Genomic DNA, 26290 nt, shown 5'->3' with positions numbered 1-26290 from the left:
TCCATTACCCCAGAATGATTTGTGATGATTTTAATGTCTCTTCTTTTTTGTGTAAAATTAAGATCCCACGCAACAGAACGGTCCCTTCGATTTCTCTCCAACGTTATGCCACTTCTATTATTGCCTCATCCTACCCTATTTCTGAGGGGAGACACTCCCTATTTACTTATCACCGAACCAAAGATCTCTGTGTATTTTAACTCATGATTTGCTGTTTTTTTTAAAAGTGTACTTTTCTGTCATTACTAATGTAGTTATTTATGATTGCAACAGATATGATGTTAGGATTATTAATCTGGTTAAGTTTGAAGGTAATGCATTCCGTGTTCTTGTTGGGAGGTCAGGGTTGAACCCTAATATTTTTGATTTTATTAATCATGAAAATTTTGGAGGGAAAGTTTTCTCAAACGCTTTCAAGTTATTCAAACATTTTCAAGTACAGTTAGGCATTCGTGACGAGAAATCTTATTTATTAGGGCCATCTGAATGCTTAGTTTTGACAAAATAAGTGGAGACTTTCCATTTTGGGAAAGTTTATGATATATGCATGAACTCTAAGCAAAATCGAGTTTGTTTTGAGGATTGTTTTCCCCCCTCAGGTTTCCACTCTGTTTTATTTATTGATGGGTACAGAATATATGCATGCAGTTATCAGTTTGTTCGTAAACTGAAATATATGTTACATCTACAATCTTTCAAAGCATGCCTATCAGTGACCTTTACCTGTTAGAATTACCTTGAAAGTCCATGGGCTTGTGTGATTAGTGGGAACTTGCAATGATGACTTATTTAATCAGGAGTTGCGGTCATGTTTATCGGTTGGTCCGACTTCTAGAATAATGTTTACAGACTGGTGCAAAGCTCGTGGTGGATTGGTTGATGTTGCATTTTTCATTTCTGAATGAATTTTGTGCAAATGTAGTGCCAACTGGTAGACATTCCAGGCCAAGATTTCTTGTTAGAACAAAAATGGGCATGCTGTGTGAGAAACACAAGATCAGAAACTCAGATTAAAAGTTTTCTAATTATAATAAAAAAAGCAACTGAATTATGTAAGAAATATTTGATAGTTTTATAACATGTATGTTTTAAGTCTGGTAAACTCTTCTGCAATTGAAATATAATAATAAATTGGAGGAAAAGACAAATTAGATTAGATTAGATTACAGTGTGGAAACAGGCCCTTCGGCCCAACAAGTCCACACCGACCCGCCGAAGCGCAACCCACCCATACCCCTACATTTACCCCTTACCTAACACTATGGGCAATTTAGTATGGCCAATTCACCTAACCTGCACATCTTTGGACTGTGGGAGGAAACCGGAGCACCCAGAGGAAACCCACGCAGACACGGGAGAACGTGCAAACTCCACACAGTCGCCTGAGGCGGGAATTGGACCCTGGTCTCTGGCGCTGTGAGGCAGCAGTGCTAACCACTGGGCCACCATGCCGCCCACACGGCGGTGTATTTTTAATGGTTTGAGATTTCTGTAATGTTGTGGCAAAGTATCTTGAATTTTGATTCATATATCAAAAACAAAAAGTAGGCAGTAGGTTGTGATCATTCTTAAATTGTTCTGGACTGGAATATTGAGGAGTTTTCTTGCCTGAAGACTTAAGGTACAAATTCCACAAGTACAGGGTGTATTGTCCAGCCAGCCATTCCTCAAGGGTTAAAGTTTGTCTATGATAACGGGCAGGTTATTTGAACAAGATGTGCTACAGTTAAGTCCAATTTCATTATGGTGCAGCTTTCTAGCAGAAATTCATTAAGTAGTCATCAGAAAACAAATGAGAGTCCCACATGCTAAATAGTTACGCGACCCCAAGTGTGCTTCCGAATAAACCTGTTGGACCATAACCTGGTGCAGTGTGTTTTTAACTTTGTCCACGCCAGTCCAATGCCGGCGTCTCCAAATCATGAGAAAAGGGAAGTCTGGCTGATTTCCAACCCCTTCTTTTAAAATGGGGTGCCAATATCAGTTGTAGAGTCTTTAAAAGTGCCCCAGCTAAAACAATCTTATTTAGGATCATCCAGGGATTGATTTCAAAATCTTTGAGTTCTGTATCTCAGCAACTCACTGAACCATTCCCAAAGCTGGCAGTGTTGTAATTCTGTGTCATTTGTTTGAAATCTCTTGAGCAGTTCAGTCTTGGAAAGGATGCCTGAAAATGCTCTTCAAGAATTTTTTTTGTAAGCAGCATTAATTGTCCCAACTGGAACATTTATCGGTTAATGCACAATATCTGCAACTTCTCTTTTTTTTAGTCCTACTATATGTTTTGCAACTCTTTAAGATCTGATTTAAAAAAAAACTCAAGTTATAAATTCAGGAATGTTTTTTGCAAACTTAAGTATTTGAAGTTGGTTGTTAAAATAATTGGTCTGTTTATCAGATGACACCAATTGGAAATGACTGTCTCTTTAAAAAATTTTTTAATTTTGGCTTTTGCTTTTCACTACAGGAAATTATGCAGTCATGATAAATTGAACTGGTTGCAATGAGAACTGCTTATCTATTTGTTGCTGTAAACATATGGCATAGATGGTAGTCCTGGATATCTAGGTTTTGTGATAAGTATCTGCCTGCATAAGAAGTACAGACCCAAAATGTCATGAGATAAAGCTGCTCTAATGTAATGATATTTAATTTTTCAATTTGTTGGTATTATGTAGTGAAATTAAATTTCAGTGGTATTGTGTATAACTACTTTTATAGTCAGTGGAATAATCAGTTTTGTAATATAAAATAAGTCAAAATTGGTGATAGCACCAAAAAGTAGAGAGAAGACTTTTCTCTGTGATACTGCCAATTAAAGCATGAAAGCTGCGATTGCTTTCAGTTTAACAGAATTGGTACGTGTTTATTTCACTCTTTGCTAGCTTTCCTGATGTACAGTCTGATGTACGTCTGATGGTCCTGTTAAACTTTGACTTATTGCTAATCTTTGATTTATTGTTAATCATCAAATCTTACATTGTTCTTTGCTTCGTGGTGGTATTCTTTTCCTTTTGAGTCATAAAGATGGGGATTTTAATTCTACTTCAAAATCATGAGCATGTGGCTGAGGCCAACATTCCAACACAGTGCTGACCTAAGGGTCCACTGTCTGAGTTGCTGTCTTTTAGGTGAGACATTACAATTAGACCTTGTTTTCCCTCTGGGAAAATGCACATAATATTGTGATACTATTTTGAAGAACACCAGAGAAATTTCACTGATGTGCTGACCAACAAGTAGCTGAACAGACATCACCAAAGACAAATGGTCTGCTCATTTATCTTTTTGGTGTTAATGGAATCGTGCCACATGGACTGTTTTAAGAACAGCGAAGAACTCTTGTCAGATGGAAGTTCTGTCCTTTTTGCTGTTAATGGTCTGCTATCAAAGTTGTTGTTGTGGCAGGGTATCATGACTGGAAAACCTGTGGTTGAAATTGTTTTAAGCGATCATGTGTGGAACTTAGTTTGATTCGTTCCTTCCTTCCAAATTAGGGCTGCAGAGGCCAGCTTTCATTCTTTTTCCTTTCATCCTTTCCTCCTGTGGTTGCAACTATGATTACTGTCTTATTATGGACTAGAGATGGAATCTAGTTGTTCTGTGGTAATTATGTCAAACTTCAGTTTGGCAGAAGTTCATTTATATTGTGAAAAAAAGGTGTTGTGACTTTGATTTTGCTACTGTATTAGTGATAGCATATCAGTTTCATTTACGAAAAATTTATCTGAAAACATTTGCTTTTGTGCTATTCTGACAGTTGAATTAACATGATGAATTTATACACAACTTCTAAAGCAACTGAATGGTTGTCTTTAAAAATGTTTGTAACAGCAATGGGTATTGAAATTAAATAAATCAACTATGTAAATTTATCCCAAATTATGTACAAAAAACTTATTCTTAATAGAAAAACGCAGTTACAGGATTGTGGTGACCCCAAAGTTGACTAGCTGATAACATTAGTTGTTTCAACTATTGCATAAATGGCTGTGTGGGCTAGGTATTAGAGAATGTCTCATTCGGATGGAGTGAGACCCTTGCAAGGTGTTAGCAAGTTTGTATAATATACAGATGCACCCTGCATTTTAAAATCTTAATTATTTACTTTTCCAATGGATCAGATAATATTGCACTGCCTAGTTTTAAACTAAGACATGTACATTGTATATCTGTACTAGGAAGGCATCTGTATTTTGTGTAAGCAAATATAAGGTGGCCTCTAATTCTCAACTCATGAAGCTTGGGTGCAGAATGAGCATAATGAGGATGAAGTAATGGGATTCTTACTTCTGATGGCTGTGTATAATTGCTGAAAATTCCTGTGTGGGAGCTACAACTGAGAATCTGGCTTGGGTATATAAAAAAAATCCTGAGCTGCTTGGATTCAACATGAGGAAGAGCCACATGAAATGAGATAGAAGTAGGCAGTGGGAATCTATGAATCTGTTCGTATAGGTCAGTGTTGATGAGAGAGGTTATAAATTTTCTAATTATATTCAACAAATAAGTTACGTAAATTGGTAAGCAAATAGTCCACTAAATTACTGAAGTGATGACCAGCAAAAGAAACAAAAAAAATGCTATCATTCTTGTTTGTCAGGGCTTTGGAACAATGCAGTATCACCTTCCTGTATTCTCAAGAAGTTGACTGGCAGAAGGAGTTGGCAAATTCAGTGGAACTTGCCACAAAGTGGAGTTGATGTAGATAGTTGAATAGAAAGCAGATGTGCCACTTCAATCAGTTCTGCCTCAGTCTGAATGTACAATTTGATGTCCAGGCCTTCCACTTAATGCAAAAAATTCCTCCTAGTTGCATTGCTGATTACATACTATCGTAGATAGATTTTTATTGTAAGATTTTGAACAAGTTGTTGCAAATATTAATCAGTGATTAGTATGCAGCAAATAACTCTTCTTAGGTAATGTTCACAAATGCAATCCTAGCTAGACCCCAGTTGTCTTGTTAACAAACTTCAATTCTCTCTCTGCTGTTTGCTGCACCCCTTTGTTAACCCTAATCCTCCATTTTGCGCCATCACCCAGTGTGAAAATTCAAATTTGCAATTGATTGAGATTTGATTAAGTTACATAAAAGTGTATGCATGTATTATACTTGCAGGTTGCAGGTCAATAATACAATTTGTTACAGATTACACCTGTAATTTTACCCCCAAGACATATTCTTGGTCTCAGTTAGTTGTGGGGAGAAATTGAATTAAAACCTTTATTTGCATGGAAAAATGTTGGAGCAAGTCTTTTATTTCTTAAGAGAACGGCTTAAGTTTGGACCGAAAAATAGTTAGAACTTTAACCACTTTCCTAATGAGGTGTGTGGGGTAACAGTCAGGAAGTTAAGAAAGCAAAAAGAAGCTCTGCATCTTTAAAATGTATGAAAGACGAAGCCACCATTCCAGCATGCAAAAAGGTAAATAGATAAGGGCAGAATAGTGTTCAGTTTTGTTTACCAGTAGTTCAGACACTTGCTGTTGAGGATAAAATGTGGATCAAAGCTTCTCTAACTTGGTATTAGAAGGGGCTCTACATCCAAGGAATCATTATGTGGGAAAAATATTCATGACAGTAGTGAGGGAGAAATTAGGAAAATGTTGTATTTAGTAGTTCTGGGAAATGTACACCTTTTCTGAAGAAGCCTGGAAATAGCTGACAACTATATTTGGTGAAAGCTTTAATTAGCTAGAAGAAACAAAACTTGATTTCTTGATTTATGGTTTATCATCTTCAGGAATCGTGCTCATGTCCGAAACGTTGATTCTCCTGCTCCTTGGATGCTGCCTGACCAGCTGCGCTTTTCCAGCAACACATTTTCAGCTCTGATCTGCAGTCCTCACTTTTTCCCATCTTGTACCTGTACTTGGTATCTGCTAAATACCATAAGATATATCAAAGCTACTGTCTAGGCTATTGTTGGCCTACTGTTCAGGCCTGTGCAGACGTTAGCAGCTTGAACCTTTTTGATACTGTTTGAATTTCTTGGACATGTATGATTGGTAAATTGCTTTTGATGATGTAGACCCATTGAATCATTTTAAGGTAGTTTGTATAAATTTCAAGCGTAAATACCAAACAAATTGGAAACGTTGATTTTTAAACTGTACAAATGGCATTTGCTGATAAAAGGTTTTGACTTTCCTGATATATCTTTTGTGGTTAATTTGGTTTCCCCTTCCCCTTCCCCTCTCCTGAAGTGATATGATTTCATTGAAGAGATCTTGTGATGCAGTGGTAGTGTTCTTACCTCTGAGTGAGGAGGTATGAGTTCAAGTGCCATCTGATCAAGAAGTGTGTTAGAACATCGTGCACACCAACTTCTGCAAATGGTTAAAGTTTATTTAAACCCATACAAGCTAGGTGACCCCTTTGACACTCTTTGTAGGCATGTGAAGCCAAGTCAAAAGAGGCCCTGAAGAAAGGAAACACATCCCTTTTATACAGGTCAGTTGGTAATGCTCACAGATTCTCTGGCCACTCCCCTTCCATAACCACATGTTACCCTAGCTACAGTGGTTAGGATGAGGTCCTCCTCAGAGATAATGTATATGTAAATGCTCTAATCTGGGGACTCGTTATGCAAACAGTTTCCTGACTCAGTGATTCCCCAAGACAATGTTGGTGTGATCTTCCCTAGCTTCAGGGTGGCCCTGCAAACGAGTTCTGCCTCCTCCACTTCCCCGGACAATGTAGGTGTGATATACTGCAGTATCGGGGGAAATGATCTCATAAACGAATTTGATTGGCTTGGTTGGGGTGGGGGGCGCGGTGGCTGTGAAAACATTTCTGATGGAAGGGACTGAATGAGAGTTTAATTCGATAATAGCAGTAGAATAGTGCTGAAACGGCTGCCCAAATGAAGTGTGGGTGACAATGAATAGTCATGTAAATTCCTGCATGCCGTCTGTGAGACAGAATGTTGTCCTCCCACCCACTTCCAGAATGTTCAACTTGTAGAAAGTCCAGTTTAATCCTTTGACATTACATTAATGTCCAGAGAGAGAAAGTACAGTTTAAACTTAACATTATATGAGGATGTTGATTAGAAAATACCTATAATTTCATGAATAGTATGTATGTTTATAGGTCAACGTGTTTTTACACAAAGGGGCATCACAGCTGAGCCTGGTCTTGCTGTAGGCCAGCATCCACTTTCTTGACTATGTCCAACAGGAGATGTGGCAAACTTGCCTGTTTCCTAAATCCCAGTGGTGCTGTGGTCAACTTGCCTGTCTTACTGAACCCGAGGACTTAATATTTACCTGTCTTGTTAATCTGCAGAGCCACTAGGAAGGCATCCATTTCTCATATTTCTGTTTCCTGAAGTACAATTTCATATCCAAATCATCATTCTTTCTGTGCGAGTCTGGACCTTGAGTGGCAGTAGCTTATAAATTCCTGTGGGCAGTTGAAGCAAATTTATGCATCTGCTCAATTCTGGATCCAAGTCCCATTTGTCCAAGATGTGCTTTCACATGTCAGGTTGATTTTAAAAATATCAGTACAGTGTCATAAATGCTCTTTAGGTGCAGTGGTAGTATCCCTGTCTTTGAATCAGAAAGCTTGGGTTTAAGTTTGACCTGCCCAGAGGTGTGTACGTAGAACATTATAGAACATTACAGTGCAGTACAGGCCCTTTGGCCTTCGATGTTACGCCGACCAGTCATACCAATCTGCAGCCTATCTAACCTACACTATTCCATGTACGTCCATATGTTCGTCCATGATGACTTAAATGCACTTAAAGTTGGCGAATCTACTAACGTTGCAGGCAAAGCATTCCATACCCTTACTACTCTGAGTAAAGAAATTACCTCTGACATCTGTCCTATATCTATCACCCCTCAATTTAAAGCTATGCCCCCTCTTGCTCATCTTCACCATACTTGGAAACAGGCTCTCCCTAACCTTCTGATTATCTTATATGTCTCTATTAAGTCACCTCTCAACCTTCTTCTCTCCAACGAAAACAGCCTCCAGTTCCTCAGCCTTTCCTCGTAAGACCTTCCCTCCATACCAGGCAACATCCTAGTAAAACTCCTCTGCACCCTTTCCAAAGCTTCCACATCCTCCTCATAATGTAGTGACCAGAATTGTACACAATACTGCAAGTGCGGCCGCACCAGAGTTTTGTACAGCTGTAGCATAACCTCATGGTTCTGGAACTCTATCCCCCTATTAATAAAAGCTAAAACACTTCTTAACAACCCTGTCAACCTGGATGGCAACTTTCAAGGATCTGTATACATGGACACTGAGATCTTTCTGTTCATCTACACTACCAAGAATCTTACCATTAGCCCAGTACTTTGCATTCCGGTTACTCCGATCAAAGTGAATCATCTCACACTTGTCCGCATTAAACTCCACTTGCCACTTCTCAGCCCAGCTTTGCAGCTTATCTATGTCTCTCTGTAACTTACAACATCCTTCGTCACAATCCACAACTCCACCGACCTTAGTGTCGTCTGTGAATTTACTAACCCACCCTTCTACGCCCTCATCCAGTTCGTTTATAAAAATGACGAACAGCAGTGGACCCAACACCGACCCTTGCGGTACACTACTAATAACTGGACTCCAGGATGAGCATTTCCCATCAACCATCACCCTCTATCTTCTTTCAGCAAACCAATTACTGATCCAAACTGCTATATCTCCCACAATCCCATTCCTCCGCATTTTGTACAATAGCCTACCTGTGGGGAACCTTATCGAATGCTTTGCTGAAAATCCATATACACCACATCAACCAGTTTACTCTCATCTAACTGTTTGGTCACCTTCTCAAAGAACTCAATAACGTTTGTGAGGCGCAACCTATCCTTCACAAAACCGTGTTGACTATCCCTAATCAAATTATTCTTTTCTAGATGATTATAAATCCTATCTCTTATAACCTTTTCCAACACTTTACCAACAACTGAAGTAAGGCTCACTGGTCTATAATTACCAGGGTTGTCTCTATTCCCCTTCTTGAAAAGGGGAACCACATTTGCTATCCTCCAGTCTTCTGGCACTATTCCTGTAGACAATGTCAAAGGCTTGGCAATCTCCTCCCTGGCTTCCCAGAGAATCCTAGGATAAATCCCATCCGGCCCAGGGACTTATCTATTTTCACACTCTGCAGGATTTCTAATACCTCTTCCTTGTGAACCTCAATCCCACCTAGTCTAGTAGCTTATATCTCAGTATTCTCCTTGACAACATTGTAATAACATCTCTGAACAGGTTCATTGGAAAATATCTATGTTGTGGCATTATGAAGCATGATTCTGACACAGTGGCCATGCCTGAGTTCAAGACACGCTTACTGCAGTGGTAGTATCGTTATATTCAAGGTAATTACAAAGTGGCCTTTCCAAAGATCAGGTCCAAATAAATTTCAAAGATTTGTGAATCGTCACCCAAACAATTACTTTCAGAAACAGTTAAGTCATAGGCTGGGAAAACAATTGAGTGTTGCAATATTGATTATTCAGTATGGTATCAGCCTTATTTTTGTGTGCAAGCATTGATATGAAAGCCCTGCAAGCTGCATGTTACATGGCTTCAGGTTTTGTTAAGTGAAAGGGCGGGCAAGTGTGGTACATCCTTCCAAGAGAAGTGTTTCTCTGTCCATTGCCTTTGTTCTTGAATCAATCGATGCAATTTTTATGATGAAATCATAGAAACTACATTCAGGGAACTGAATTTGAATTTCCATTGTTGATCTGTGGAAGTTTGTTTTCAAAGATCACATTCACTTAAAGTTTAGAATGCACAGCGTATGTTAATGAAATTGTTGCCCGAAGGTAGTTCAGATATAGCCAATTGAATTATTTGGTTGATCACTTATTGTACAGAATGCGTTTCCCTTAGGAGCTATTTCTATAGCAGCTATTTCTTATCCATTTGCTGCCTTTGTGATGTCTTGTGAAAGCGCAGCACCTGTTTCCGTATGTATGCTTATGATGTAAAACTCTATCACTCAACTGTCTTAGTTGATCCTCCCACCATCACTGAATTCTCTTGCTTCCCGTCTGGCATCCACTACTGGAATAACATGCCAAAAGAGAAAATGCTGGAAAATCTCAGCAGGTCTGGCAGCATCTGTAAGGAGAGAAAAGAGCTGACGTTTCGAGTCTAACTGACCCTTTGTCAAAATTGGAATAACATACATTTTTTAAAGTTAAATGTTGGGAAAACAAGCTATTATCATTGGTCCTGTCACAAAACAAGCTGTTATGATAGGCCCTGTCCATAACCGTCAACAACACCATCGATCTGACAGCTAACTGATGTGGAGTCGGGCCACTTGGATCCCTGGTTTTGTATTTGATCAAGGAGCCTCCAACCACGTCATATTTATCACCTGGACCATTGACTCTGACCTATGTTACATTGGCCTTCCCACTTCAGCTGAATCACAGAAACCCGTATTGATGCCTTTGATACCATGACTGTGCTGTGTCTGGTCTTCGTCTTTTTGCTTTCCATAAACCTGTATTGGAACTCTTGTTTCTTGTCCATATGTTCTCTGTTTACTGACGTACATTGGCTTCTTGTTCAGCATCATCTTAATTTTAAAGTTCTCATTTGCAGTTTCCTCCATCTTGCCCTTCACTATTTCAGTAACCTCATCCAGCCTAACAACCTTCTGAGATCTCTGTGGTCTTCCAATTCTACTTTACCACTTGATTGCTCATCCATTCCTGCAATTGAGAAGGTAGTGAGCTGCTGTCTTGAACTGAGGTTTGCCCCCAGCAATTCTGGAGTGGCAGTCTATTTCCAAGTTGGGATGGTGAGTGGTTTGAAGGGAAGTATGCACTCTTGATGTTCCCATGTATCTGCTGCCCTTGTCCTTTAGATGGTAATGGTCGTGGGTTTGGAAAAGGCTGTCTCAGGATATCTGCTGAATTTCTGCAGTACATCTCGTTGAATATTTGTGGTGGTGGGAGTGAATATTTGTGAGTGCATCAGTCTCTCAAACTGCTTTCACCTGGATAGTATAAAGTTTCCATATTCAAGGCAAGTGTGGAGTGCTCTGTCACACTCCTGACTTGTTCTTGTAGATGATGGACAAGCTTTGGGAAATGAGAATGACAATTACTTGATGCAGAGTTCTTAGGCTCTGACCAGCTCTTGTAGCAGCAGTATTAATATGGTTAGTCCAGTTCAGTTTCTGGTAAGTGATAACCCCCAGGATATTGCTGGTGAATGGTCCCACTAGATGTGTCAGAAATGTTAGCTAATGATCCTTTGAATGTGATTGCTAGTGGAGTGGTGGGTGAGGTGGGGCCACTTGCTGTTATGGAAGGAAAAAGAAGGTTGAGGGCTGAAGTGTGGGAGATGAGCCACTTGTGGCTGAGGGCCCTTGAATCTGCGGTGGTAAGGAAGAAGGTGGACATTTCAAAGATCCCCTTGTAGACCCCTTGTAACATAAGAACAGATGTGATGGAAAAGTTGAGAGAATGGAATAGAGTCTTTACAGTATGTAGGGTGTGAGGATGTATAGTTAAGGTAACTGTGGGTATCAGTGGGTTTGTAGTGGACATTAGTGGCCATCAGATGTTGAAGAAGGGAAGGGAGAAGTCGAAGGTGAGAATAGGGTGGAAATTGGAAGTGACATGGATGAACTTTTCCACTGATCAACTTGGCAAGAGATGGAAGCAGCACTGATTTTGTCAATGTACCGGAGAATATGTTGTGGATAGGGGCTGAGTAAACTTGGAGCAAGGAACTTTGCACACATCCTACAAAGAGACAGCCATGACTGGAATCCATGGCCCCACATTTCACTGAAGCAAGTGAGAGAAGTGAAAGGAGAAGTTCAAAGTGAGGACAAGTGCGGCCAGGTGGAGGAGGGTAGTTGAGAATGGGTACGGTCCAGACCCCTTTTTTTTCTACAGGGCGAAGTGGAGAGCCCTGAGACTATCCTGATGGGTGAAGAAGAGGCAGTTGGAGCCCGTTCTGAAACTGACAGATCCAGAATTCTTCTGACAGTAAGTGGGAAGGGACTGGATGAGGGGAGAAAATATTAAGTTGAGGGCAAGATGAGTCTGTGGAGCAGAAGCAATGTGTTTGCCTGGCCAGCCCGGTTTATGGATTTTGGGAAGAGGTAGAAACGGGCTAAGTGGGTTTGCAGGGCTATGAGCTTGGAGGTAGTGGCAGGGGAGATCACCAGATGAAATGAGAGTAGTGACCAATGGTAGGGTCATTGTCCGGAGGGGAAGGGTGTGTCAGAGCTGGCACTCGGTGGTCTGCAGTGTTGAGTTTGGAATGCTAGATAACAACAGCAGCACTCTTGTCAGCAGGCTTGATTACAAAGTCAGGGTTGGATCTGAGAGCAATCTGCAGTCAGTTCAGACGTTCAAATGGGTGAGGAGGAGCAGAGAAATTAAGGCGACATGGATCTCCTGTCTAGGTCTTGCTGCTTTTGGGCATGGATGCTTCAGTACGTGGGGAGTTGCGAATAGTATTGAACATTGTACAATTGTCCCCTCCTTCTAAAGTCAGAGTGGAAAGTTCTTGAGTGGCCTTGATGTCTCAACTCGCTTCTTTTCTCTTGTCCATTTTTGAACAGAGTCTTTAATCAGGTCAGGTGTTGAGTGCCCCTACCGGAATCTAAACTTAGCAACGGTGAGTAGGTTACTGCTAAACAAGTGCTAAATAGTACAGTTGATGACCGTTTACTGATGATTGAAGTAGACTGATGGGCCAGGTTGGATTTGTTCTTCGTTGTGTGCAGGGCATGCCTGGGTGATTTTTCACATTTGTCAAGTAGATATCAGTGCTTTGCCTGCACTGGAACAGCTTGGCTCAGGGAGCAGCAAGTTCTGGACATAATTCTTCAGTAATATTGCCAAAATGCTGTCAGGGCCCATAGCCTTTGTAGTATTCAATGCCTTGAATCATTTGATTTGTGGACTGAATCAAATCACTGCAGACTGCTACTTGAGAGGCTGTAGACCTCTGGACAAGGCCATAATGGATCATGGACTCAGCGTTCTGGCTGAATATTATTGCATATGCTTCAGCTTTTTGCATTGATGTGTTGAGCTTCCCCATTATCAAGGATGGCAATCTTTGTTGAGCCACCTCTTTGGTGAGTTATTTAATTGTTAATTGTGATTCATGACTGGATTTTGCAAAACTGTTGTGTTGAGGTTTTTTTGCGCAGATAGGCATGGATTAGGTAATTTATTGACAACATAATGAGTATGTCAAAATTCTGTTTGTGAAAATGCATCATTGTCAATTTTCTCCTCTTTACTCTTCTGAAAATATGAACTTAGAGGTGTGGTTCTACTGACATATAGTTTCATTTGCTAGCTCACATATTAAAAATCATGTCCTGGTTCAGTAGTAGCACAGTCTCCTTTTTGAGACAACTTTTTAGTTTAAGCCCCACCTCAGAGATCAGTGTTTATAATCTGTGTTGATAATTCAATAGAGTACTGTGGGGATACTGCAAAGTTCAGGTGAGGATGCCTTTTATGAAAATACATTAAACTGAAGCCCTGCCCCTCTCTCTGGATATAAAAGGTTGCATGATACTGCTTTCAGAAGGATACTGGGTCTGTGCGAAATTTTTCCTGAATCAGTATCACTAAACCAGGTTATCTGGTTGTTATCCCATTGCTTTTTATAGGACAAAACTGTGCTTCAAAAAGGCTATTTTTATGTTTCCTAGATTGGCATAAAATGTTTCATTGATGTCCTGAGATTGTGGAAAGAGTTATATGTCCAGTTGTTCCAATTGTGTGTGTGCGAAACTTTCTGCTCGTAAACAAATCATTTGGTTTGGAGATGAAGGGAAAAATACCACAGGCAAAATTTAAAGGTATCTTCAACATGCCACATGTTAGAGAATTGGGAATGTTGGCTGATTTTTTCCCCTCATATAATTTTGAGGCTAATTATAGCATCTCCACTACCAATAATTTAAAATTTAGCTAATTCTGGCAGAGACAGTAAGCTGTCTCTGAAACCTTGCTGTTTTGTGTAGCTGAGCACCACAATGTGTAGATTCTTAACAGCAGCTTGCATTTCTAAAGTTGTTAAATTGCCACCAGAAGTGGGACAGAGCAAGGGAGGTGGGAATAGTACTGGGTACACTGTAAAGGCAGCGAGAAATGAGCGAATGCACAATTCTTTGATGTAGAGTCGATGGAGGTTATGGATATATGGAGGAGTGAAGATGTTTGTGTGATTTGAATTTTGAGGTTAAGGTATTTTGTAATTGAAAATAGTGGAACTTAGTGTGAGAATGTGCATAGGGTGTGAGCAGGTAAGGAAATAATTAAATTGAGAGTTTTGGGAAACAAGAAGTTCAGCTGAGCAAGACTCAGATCAGATAAGAACTTACAGTTAACAATGGGGTGCTGGAGGTAAAGGTAATAGGTTAACAAGGTGGAAAAGCATTCATTATGTAAAACCATTTGACAATGTTGGAAGCATTCAGTATATCAGGTCAGTTTAATAGGGTGCAAAGTATTCATTATGTGAAGCCAGTTAAGGTTAAGAACATTCATTGTGTCACAGCAGATGGCTTAATCTTTACTATTGACACTCGCTGATTGGAACGGTCACTGAATTAATATGTATGTTGCCTTATCTGGATGCTCCTCCCTGTAAGTGACTATATAGTTCATTAAGAAAATACGTTTTGAGAGAAGACCACGAACTCGTGTCTGTGCACATGGGCGATTGTTCTCTCTCCCTTCAGGGCCCCTAATAAAGATGGAGGAGGTAAAACTGTACTGTGCCTCTGAGCATTTTGCTTCGACTGAGGGGGAAATGGGATGGCAGGACCTGTAGGTTAGATTATGGATGATGAGTTTTAGATGAGCTCACTTTTAACATAAGATTTGAAGTTTGGACAATAATAAAGAAGGTATCAGTATAATTGAGCCAGAAGGTAATAGAAGCATAATTAAGCATATAGCTACTTTGAGCAGATGTTGATTATGATAGCCTCTAGCAAATGTGGTTTCAGTTTTTTTTATCATGTTTAATTGGTGGAACTGGAAACTTGTTGAGCACTGGATATCTGACAACAAGGTGTGGAGACATGAAGAAATCTGGTGAGATACAGATAGGAGTTGTCATGGTGTCTTGTGGGACTTAATATGTATTTTGGATTATGTTGCTGAGCAACAGCATATCAATGAGAATGGGAAAAGGCTGAGAATAGATCCAAGCAAGTTTTGCTTGGAGCATAGCATACCTCTTTTTTGTGTTGAGTTCAGTATCATTTACAGAACAGTATTGCAACAATTTGGAAATAAAATTTGATTGCTAAAGTAGTCCCATCTGTAGCAACGTGCATTTGGAATTAGTTTGTATCTCAGCTTGTTCTAGTTTGAATTTGAACACAGTGATTACATTTGTGCTTGAGGAAACATTTGTTGTTTGTTGAGCTTGTATCATCTTGATGACTTGGTTGTAACTTCTATGATTTTCTCCAAATGATATGAGTAGTTTGTGAATCTCTGCCTCCAGTGCTTCATGGATCCACTGTTTATTAACTCCATATTTTGCTTGCATCTGAAATTTTATAATCATTGAATCTGACAATGTCATATATCAATTTTTGAAATGGATTGCCAATAAAATCTGGTGGGGTCAGCTCATTATCTGAAATGCAGTGTTGTCAACAATATAAAACTTGCATTGTAGTCATAAAACTGAAGGCTTAATGATTTTTGTCTGAACTGTCTGATCTGTTTGCAATTTGGAAAGACCATCAATGTGAGTACTGTTCTTCCCTGCCTCTGTTATAATGCATTGAGGATTCAGATTTGCCTTTTTGGTTTTCTCCTTTGGTTGCACATCAGAGTTGTGTTGCAAGTATCACCAATCGTGCTTTGGGATGTTGGAATGCAGGGCCCTAGAATGGTGAATTGTGAGCCATTATCTATAACAATACCTGAGAGTTCATAAACTGTGTTCAATAAAGAAATTTGCAGTATTGTAGTCGAATGCATTTTCCTTAGTGGGAGAAAGGAATGGCAAATTTGCTTTTCGAATGGGTCCTCAGTCTTATTACTCTTGAACTCTAACCTTAAACGGAGTAGAAAGGCTTTGAGTATTCAGAAATTGTAGAATATTTATGGTCAGAGGAGATGAAACATAACTAGATTTGTTATTTCTGACAGAAGATGGTTGCAAATGTTTCAGTATTGTCTTTTGTACTTGTGCAAGGCTCCTGTGATATTAAGGGTTTTTAGTTCATGCACCGTCTTTCTGTTGGAGCTTTAAGGAACTGAATGTAATTGGTTTCAAGGCTGTAATCAGAATAAACTGGGAAGCCTACTACCAATTCTCCTATTGGAGAGCCACTCCTCTCATTAGATTAGATTCCCTACAGTGTGGAAACAGGCCCTTCGGTTCAAGTCCACACCGACCCCCCCAACTAATGCACCTAACAACTATGGATAATTTAGCATGGCCAATTCACCTGACCTGCACATCTTTGTGGGAGGAAGCCAGAGTACCTGCAGGAAACCCATGTAGCCACGGGGAGAATGTGCAAACTCCACGCAGACAGTCGCCCAAGTTTGGAATCGAACCTGGGACCCTGGCACTGTGAGGCAGCAGTGCTAACCACTGAGCCACCATGTCACCCTAATAATGCCACATGTGGCCTTATCTTCTTGTACCATCCAGAAGAAACCAGTCTTTTGTGTAGAATTTTGGATAACTGTTCAACTACAGTTTGTTTATAGCTTATTCTATCCTCCTCAAACTATAAGCATACTTTCCAGCAGAAGTTTAGGACAGACATGAGATTTTTCTTTACCAGTTCAACGCTTGCCATGTTATCTGAATGCATGCTAGGTTGTTGCTTATTTGTGGAGCAAACTGCATTGACCTTGAACGAATGTGTATCTTGAAAACGGTTAAAGTTAAAAATCACGACGCCAGATTATTGTCCAATAGGTTTATTTGGAAGTACTAGCTTTCAGACAGCTATCTGATGAAGGAGCAGCACTCCGAAAGCCAGTGCTTCTAAATAAACCTGTTGGGCGATAACCTGATGTTTGTGGTTTTTAACTTCTGTCCATCCTCGTCCAACACCGGCACCTCCACATCATATCTTGAAAGAAATGTTGAGCTGTCATAGCTGTTGGGCTATGACAGTTAGGTTTCCTATTTGTTTGAATTTTCCCTCTTTCTGCTCTTATAAGATTGTCTCCCTCCAGAATGTGGATCGGCTTTGTGTAATTCTCGAGTAATTAATTTATCCTTTTGGTTCATATTGGAACTAGTAAAACATTAGCATTTTAAGGTAATTCTTTGCTGTTCCTTGACTGCTTTTCAATGGATCTCTGAACTGTAAAACTACCAGTTTTGCAAGCTACTGGGAAGCATCAACATTGGCTCAGTTCACTGTGTACTCCGGTTTTGAATGCTGTTCTTGTTCAAATGGTATATTTTGGTTCTTTACCTGTCATTGGAAATTTATCTGCATTTGAATGGAAATATCCAAATGGTGTGTCTGGAACTATTGTTAGGGTCTTTTTCTTGAGATTCTTACACACTTGATGCAACTGCTATTTTCCAACTTCTGTGAACAGCCAAAATTTATTAAGAAAGTACAAGCTTTGAAGGAACTCTTAACACTCTTCACAAGCATTGTGAAGAGTGTTGTCAGGAGATCTCTGAACAAAGGGGCCAGTTCTTCCTTCATACAAAATTTTTACCACAGTCAGTGAAGCCCAGCTGCTCCCCCATAGTCACATGCCACTCAAGACACAATGTAGTGATTTGATTATTTCCAGAAACTGATGTAGATCATTCCTTAATGGCAAGGTCTGCTGTAATATTTTTTACCTGCAGGATGTGGTCATATTTTTAACTGTAATGTTCTTATTGATTCTGAATAAGAGATTATAATGTAAATTTATTCTGAATAGTAGATTGAGAAAGTGTATAAGGTATGAGCAGGTACGGAAAGAGTTAAGTTTTGAGTTTTGCGAAACAAGAGGTTCAACTGAGCATGACTCAGATCAGTGAAGAACTTGTAGTTAACAATGGGGTGCTGGAGGCAAAGGTAATGGGTTAACAAGGTGGAAAAGCATTTATTAGGTAGAGCCATTTAACAATATTGGAAGCATTCAGTTTATTATGTGAAGTCACTTAAGGTTAAGAACATTCATTGTGTTACAGCAGATAGCTTAATCTTTACTATTGACGCTCGCTGATTGTGACGGTCACCGAATTAATATGTATTTTGACTTATCTGGATGCTCCTCCCTGTAAGTGACTATATATTTCATTAAGAAACTGCTTTTTGAGAGAAGACCAAGAACACATGTGTCTGTGCACATGGGCGATTGTTCTCCCTCCCTCCAGGGCCCGGAATAAAGATAAAACTATATTATGTCTCTGAGCGTTTTGCTTTGACTGAGGGGGAGAAATGGGACGACATATTGGTGTAGTCAGCCAGATTCAAATGAATAGTTCTGATCGGACGGTGTCAACGGCCAACCAGAACATTGGTATCGCGAGACGGACGGGCCCACACGGTAAGATTTTAAACCTTGCTCCTTTTCAATATTAATGTGTGACGGGGACAGTCCCCTTGTTCAATCAGTCTCTATTTTATGGATTCCTCGAACGGTAATTAGTTCAGTCGAGAGATACAGTTTTTCAGGCGTGCTGGCAGGCAGTGGTTCGATTCCTCTGCGCAGCATTTGAGGGGGAGAGGGATGTAATTGAGGTTAGAGTCCTTTGCGCAGTACTGGGGTTCAAGTCCCCTGGGTGGGTTATCGAGTGTCGAGTCCTCTGCGCTGTACTGGGGTTTGAGCTCTGTGTTTGAGTGAGGTTCGAGCCCCCATGAGGAGTAAAGTGAGAAAAGGGTTAAAGTTCCCTAGTGGTGAACTGAGGTTCTGCACGTGTTTGTTCGATTGGAGGTGCGGGGCTTGGCTTGTTGGCACCATGTGGTCTGCTGCGAGAGCTTTCCCTTTTTACGTGTAATTTTAGCATGAATGCAAGCATAGATAAAAACGAGAAACACTGAAATTAAGGTTGTATTAATACTTGGGTTGAAAAGGAAATTTTCAGTGTAAATTGTGCCATGCTGAGAGTGTTTGACGTTGAAAAATTTTGCTTTGTTAAAATACTGGTTCAGAACATCCTGTTAAGTAACTGTTTTCCCTTGTTTGAATCAGAATCTCGATTCAGTGTGTTTTGTGGGCTAGGGAATAGGACAGATTTTGTTTTTACATGGAAATTGTACAACGTTATGTCCTTCGTAAAATTATCAAACTTGTAACCTTAAAACAAATTAGTTGAGTGCCTTGAGCCACTGATTGGTTTGAAATTCTACAGTGCCTGTTTACAAAAAAAACCAGCTGGGTCAGTGGTCATGCCTTAGATGAGAGTATTGTATTCAAATATCTTTGCTCTGTTTTTAATGCAGAATGTCCACAAAAAGAAGAATGCATTTTGAGTTTGATGTTTTGTTAAGATTTTAGAGAATATTAGAATTTGTGGCTGAGCTGTGTCAGTTCTGTTAGTTATTAAGACTTCATTGGCCCCATTCATTCTGCAAATTCAAAGAATTTTGATCTGTACCAAAGTTGCCTATGTAATTCCGATTGTTTTATTTGAGAAGTTTCATTTGGAGAACATATTTTGATATATTCTGCATGCGTTTCCCACAAATATTTGAGATTTATATCTGAACTGAAACTGCCCCTTCAATTGCTAAAGCACAGGAAACATTTTGTTGTTTTCTTGCTGTTTGAGATTTTGGAAATACTTTGCCTGACAGCTTTGATGTTAGCCAAGTCTCCATTTGTTAAAGGAAAATAATTTTTGAATAACCTGAATGAGGTACCTGAGGGTTTCTGGCCGTTGATTGTTGTTTATAATTGACTGAATTGTTTAGATTAGATTCCCTACAGTGTGGAAACAGGCCCTTCGGCCCACCAAGTCCACACCGACCTTCCGAAGAGCAACCCACCCAGACCGATTTCCCCTACGTTTATCCCTGACTAATCCACCCAACACTATGGGCAATTTAGCATGGCCAATTACAATTTAGGAGTTTATGAATTGTGTAAAACTTGATAATATTATAAATAATGAACAGAGTAGCAGACTTCAAGACGGCTGCAAATGTTGAATTAGGCAGACACAATTTAGTGTAGTTTAAATTAAAAAACTGCTGTTCCAGAGAAGACCGAGAGCTCATGTCCCTGCGCACATTGGCAATTGTTCTCTCTCGGTCCGGGGCCTGGAATAAAGACAAAGGAGGTAAAACAATGCTGTGTCTCTGAGCGTTTTGTTTCAACAGAGGTGGGAAACAGGGCGACAAGATGGCAATGTAAAGTTTTTAGATTCTACTTGCAAGACAGAGAAACAGAGAAACCCTACCCCCAGAACATCGAGTTTCTTAAAGGTCAGCAGACCAAATTAACATCTCTCCATGTCGAGATAAACAGATCTAACTAGGGATTAGACATATGTGGCACAATGCTAATTTCCTTCTAACCAACTACCAGCTCATGAATCGATATGGCTTAGAGGAATTGGATTTATTGTAGCATGTATGATGTACTTTTTCGCAAATTGCTGTCAGTAGTTGCAGATTTTTTTTCTACTTTAAAAATAAGAGATGAATTGATAGAATAATTTCCTTGTCCTTTCAGACTTGTATCTTTGTCTTGACTCCTCACATTGAAAGAAAACTGTCAGGATTTTTACTTGTGTGACGAAGCTGCTCTTTTAACGAGGTTATGCAGTCCTTGGATGTTTCAGAGAGGTTGTAAATGACATAGGCTCCGAAATGTCTGAGTTTGGATCGGTTTTAGGTCCAATTTGGCAATAACTAACAGATACCGCCTCTGGCAGAAGGCTTTCAAGTTAGGGGTCTGGCCTGCTCCATAACAGATTGGGGGCTCTTTACGGGACTTATTCTGTAGTTCCAAAATAGGCTTAGAGTTGTTGGACTTGAAGGCAGTGAGTATAAGTTGTTAGTCCATTTTGTTCTGGGTGTTGATTTTGGTTGGTTTAAACAGTGCTTGGGATAGCAATGTCTCTTTCAGTCACCAAGAGTTGTCTGGGGTGGAAGAAGTGACGATGTGGGGTTTGCAAAAGATGGTTAAGGCCAAGCTGCTGGAATTAGCAGTTAAGCTAGGGTTGGAGCTGCCTCCTGCCATGAGGGAAGGAGAGATAATTATAGTAGTAGCTCAGCATTTAAATTTGTTGGAAATACCATCAGAATCTTCAGAGATGGCTAAAATTCAATTGAAAATGAAGCAGTTTGAGTTAGAGGCAAAAGATAAGGAATTACAATTAAAAGCAGAGGGAAGAGAGAGAAAAGTAGAGACAGAAAAGAAAGAAAGAAGTTTGAACTTCAGAAATTGGCACTTAGACAGGAAAGCCAACTTAACAGGTTGGAGATGAAGGCTGAGGTAAGTTTAGTGAGGAAGAGAGTGAGGATGAGCAAACCCATGGTAGTCAAAACTGTTTAAATATATTCAAGCATTGCCTAAATTTGATGTGAAGGATATGGAAGCCTTTTTCATCTCATTTGGCAAAGTGCTAAACAAATGTGGTGGTCAGTGACCATTTGGGTTTTGTTGATCCAAACAAAACCTGTAGGTAAAGCTAGTGAGGTATTCGCATCACTATAAGAGGAGGTATCTTGGGCGTATGAGGTGAAGGAAGCCATCTTAAGTGCATAGGAACTTTGCTAGAAGCCTACAGAGAACACTTCAGGAATTTAAGGAGGGACTCTGGTCAAACCTCCCTTGAATTTGAAAGGATTAAACTAAGTAATTTTGATTGATCGATAAGAGCATTAAAAATAGAACAAACCTATTATGCTCTTAAAGAGATGGTTATTTTGGCGGAGTTCAAAAATTCACTTCCTGAAGTAGTGAGAACTTGTGGAAGAGCAGAGTTAAAATGGCAAGATTAGCAGATGAAATGGCTGATGATTGAGTTGGTACATAAATCAAAGTTTGACTTGCAGAATCAATTTCATGTGGAAATGCTCACGTGAAAAGGGAAAGATAGATCTCTGTGAAGATCATAAAAGATAGCTTAGCTCAGGGTAAAAAATAAACCTTTGGGGAGAGAGAAGTTAAAATGCTCTGTTTTTCCTGCAATAAAGTAGGCCACAAGAAATCACAGTTGTTGGTGGGTTACGAAAAGTACTGGGAAGCCAGATGTAGGAAAACAGGGTAAGTCAGTGAATTTTGTTGGAGTGGTAATGGAAAGCACAGAGGAGGCTAGAAAGCTGCAACAGAATGTACAAGCTGGTTGGAGGTTGGTTAAGGAGGAAGTGCCAGATCTTCTTAAACCATGTACCTGCGAAGGGTAAAGTTTATTCGCATAGGCCAGGAGCAGCAGGTAAAGAGGTTACAGTATTAAGAGACACAGGATCCTCTCAGTCTGAGCTGGTGAAAGATGAGATATATACTTCTGAAGGACTATTGCCAGAAAGGGTACTAGTAATGGGAATTCACGGTGAGACAAAAAGCACTCAATTATGTAACATGAGGTTAGTATGTCCAGAGAAGAGTGGAGAATTTGTGGTTGGCGTTGATGGATTCTCAGCTCCAGGAATATAATTTGTCCTTGCTAATGATTTGCTGGTAGAAGTGCTGCTTACTGTGGTTGAATAACCAGTGGAAACTGAGGCAACTGAACTATTACAGGCCACATCCTAGAATTTTTCCTGACCGTGGCAACAAGGTGACCAAGTTACCAGTTAAAACAGAAGTGGAATTAGCAGTGACCCTGTTTGATCAGATGATTGAGATAAAGCAGGAGTAGATAGATGACAATGCAGCCATCTTTACCTCAGATTAATCAACTGAATTACAGCAGAAAGATGAAAACTTAGAGCAATTGTATCAAAAGACATACACGTAAAGGAATCTGTATCCCTGAATGTTATTACCTTAAAAATGATGTCTTATTGAGGAAATGGAGACCATCACACATTCAGGCAGATGGAAATGGGCAGAAATTCATCAAATTGTATTGCTGATGGGGTATGGAAAGGAGCATATGAGCTACCTCTTAGCGATTGTGTAGGAGTGAGGAAAACACAACTAAAATACAAAAACATTTTTACTGGCCTGCATTGCACAAGGATATAGTAGAATCTTGCCAGATGTGTCATACATGTCCTGTAATTGGAGAATCACAGGAGGTAACAAAACCCGCACCTTTAATACCTATTCCTGCATTTGAGAAGCCTTTTGCAAGAGTCTTAATTGCTTGTGTAGGTCTCCTACCTCAAATAAAAAGTGGGAATCCGTATTCATTACAATAATGGATGTATCGGCTAGATTTCCAGATGCCGTCCCATTATGCAATATCACAGCTAAAGGGTTGTCGAGGTATTACTCCAATTTTTCACGAGATACCGATTACCAACAGAGGTACAATCGGATCAAGGGTCAAACTTCAGATCAAAATTATTCAAAGAAGTCATGGACCGCTCAGGAATAAAACAATTCAAATCCACTGCGTACCATCCAGAAATTGCAGGGAGCGCTAGAAAGTGACATCGGACATTAAAGACCGTGTTGAAGGCTTATAGTCAAGATTATCCAAATGGTTGGAATAAGGAAATTCCATTTGTGCTTTTTGCAATCAGCGATGCACCAAATGAATTGACCAAATTCAGTCCATTAGAATTAGTTTTTGGGCATGAAGTGTGAGGACTGTTAAAATTGATTAAGGAGAAATTTGTAAGTCAGAATTCAGAGACCACGTATTTGGACTGTGTGTCAAATTTTAGGGAACAATAGAGCTGGTGGTGGCTAGACAGCATTTAAAAGTATCCACAGCATGCAATAAAACCCGAAGCAGACAAGAAATCAAAAATTTGCAATTTTGCTTCGGGGGTATTAGTGTTACTTACAGTGATAGGTGAACCTTTAAAAGTAAGGTTAATGAACCTTATTAAGTCAAAAGGAAATTGAGGTGAACTAATTGATAGGGACTCTCGACAGAAAGAAATCTGAGTGTCATGTGAATATACTTAAAGGTATTTTTGACAGGGAAGGAAAGCAAGAGGAGAATGTTACTGATTACAGTACAGAAGCAAGAGCCAAGTTCAGAGGATTCTGAATTGGATGTTCCTGAAATGAAATTGGATAATGAGGAAGTTGTCAAAAATTGGGATAAATTATTGAGTTGCCTTCCAGAGGAAAATTATAATGACCTGAAGAAGTTATTACTGTCACATGTGGAGGTAGGTGGACATAAGTTGGGAAGTACTAACCAAATTGTGCATGATGTAGATATAGGAGATGCTGTTCCAGTTAAGCAACATCCTTACAAGCATAACCCTCTAAAGGTGGCACAGGTTCAAGAGATTGAATGCATGCTGCAAGATGACATAATTGAAGTGAGTTACAGTGACTGGAACTCACTCGTATTCAGGACGCCAAAGCCTGATGGTATCCAACGCTCTTTTGCAGAATATTGCAAAGCCAGTGCAGTTACAAAGACTGATATGTATTTGATTCTGCGTTTGGAAGACTATGTTGAGAAGGTGGGACAAGCAACTTATCTTTGTAAGTTGGACTTGCTCAGAGGATATTGGCAGGTACCTTTCAGAAAGAACAAAGGCAATTTCAGCTTTTGTAACATCAAATGGACTGTATCAGTTTAAAGTCATGCCATTTGGCTGAAAAAAAAACATATTGCAAAGACTAACCAATAAGATCATTGCCGGATTACCCAACTGTGTCGTTTATGTAGATGACCTGGTGATTTTTTTTAGGAAGGAACATTTGTGATATTTATCAGACTTGTTTGTTTGATTTCAGAAGGCAGGCTTGGTGATAAACTTAGTGAATTTGCGAAAGCCAAAGTCATCTTTCTGTGCCATGTTATTGGACACGGACAAATGGCCCCATGGAATGCAAAAACCAAGGTAATTTTAGAGTTTCCCATATCATCGACAAAAAGAGCAGTACTACGATTTCTAGGATTAAGTGGCTTTTATCCAAAATTTGTACCAAAGTTTAGCAGGGTGGCTGCTCCAGTCACTGAATTGTTAAAGAACGGCAAGAAGTTTCAGTGGACAGCAGACTGTCTGAAGACATTTGACAGCCTGAAAGCTGTGTTAACCACTATCCCGGTATTAGCCACACCTAATTAGGCAAAGCCATTCAAGGTGGTTAACAATGCAAGTGATGTGGGTGTCGGTGCTGTGGTCTTGCAAGAAGACAACGAGAAGATGAAACACCTATAGGGTATTTCTCAAGGATGTTGATTCATCAGAAATATTTGTCAGTTGAAGAGGAGACTTTGAGCTTGATGTTGGCATTACACCATTTCAGTTTTTATATTACCATTAACGTATCTGAGGCAATATATACACTGAGCATAACCCATTAAAGTTTGTGGAGAAATTTAAGGACAAAAATGCCAGGCTGTTTAGATGGAGGTTTTTGTCACAGTCATTTAATTTGAAAACTCTGCATGCGGCAACGTGAGAAAACGTGATTGCCAATGCATCATCGAGACTCTAATGACAAACTGACATGTTCGGTGGCAGGAGTATGTTATGAAGATGTGGGTGTACAGTACCTTTTTTAAAAAAAGTTAAAAGCTAGCAGAACTAGCTGGCGGCACCAAGTGTTCTAAACAAGATACAACGTAACTTTTTAGTCCAGCAGCCAGTGTAGCTGGTTGCCTGGCGACAAAAACAAATTTGAATTCAGCCAATCAATTTAAATTATACCCCAAAAAATACCAAACTCTAGTCAAGTTTGAATTTAGTACAAGCCTCCAACATCTGCAGACTGCCAGGAAAATTAACTCTCTTAAAGGTACCTTTAAGAGAGCAGTGACCTGTGAAACAGAAACCCTAAAGAAGAAGAAAATCTACAGAGAAAGATACCAAGAGAAGATTCGACAGTTGGCTGGTTTTGAAATTTGAATTGTGGTAAATCTTAATCGGGAGTTTTATTGGATTAGTATTATAGAAGGGAAACTAGAGATAAGAGTTATAAGTAGTAATTGGTTAATTATTCTGTTATACTTTAAGAAATAAAGTTGTTCATTTGTACTTTAACTAGTTCTTGGCTGCGAATTTTCACAGATTACTGCATGAGATAAATCTTTTCTGTTGCTGGTTTAAATTAAGTAGTGGGGTTTAACCTGTGTCGTAACAAGCACAACAGACTGTGACAGAATGTAGTTGTGTACGTTTATAGTCCACGTAACATATGTGTGTTTGAGTATTAACAATTTTTAAGGGGTTTTAAAATAAAGCCATCTTTAAATATTGATGGTCCATTGTCACACC

The 26290-nt window shown here is 39.6% G+C and overlaps 1 protein-coding gene across 10 annotated transcripts in view; it reads left to right on the top strand.

Moving 5' to 3' along the window:
* nf1a (neurofibromin 1a) overlaps positions 1–26290 on the top strand; it is a 334372-nt gene that overhangs the window by 411 nt on the left and 307671 nt on the right. The gene's annotated exons all lie outside the window — the stretch shown is intronic.

Source organism: Chiloscyllium plagiosum, chromosome 28 (genome assembly GCF_004010195.1).
Source record: "Chiloscyllium plagiosum isolate BGI_BamShark_2017 chromosome 28, ASM401019v2, whole genome shotgun sequence".
In the NCBI taxonomy this organism is placed as follows: domain Eukaryota; kingdom Metazoa; phylum Chordata; class Chondrichthyes; order Orectolobiformes; family Hemiscylliidae; genus Chiloscyllium; species Chiloscyllium plagiosum.
Note: the sequence above shows the minus strand (reverse complement) of the source record. Positions and strands in the feature narration are given on the sequence as shown.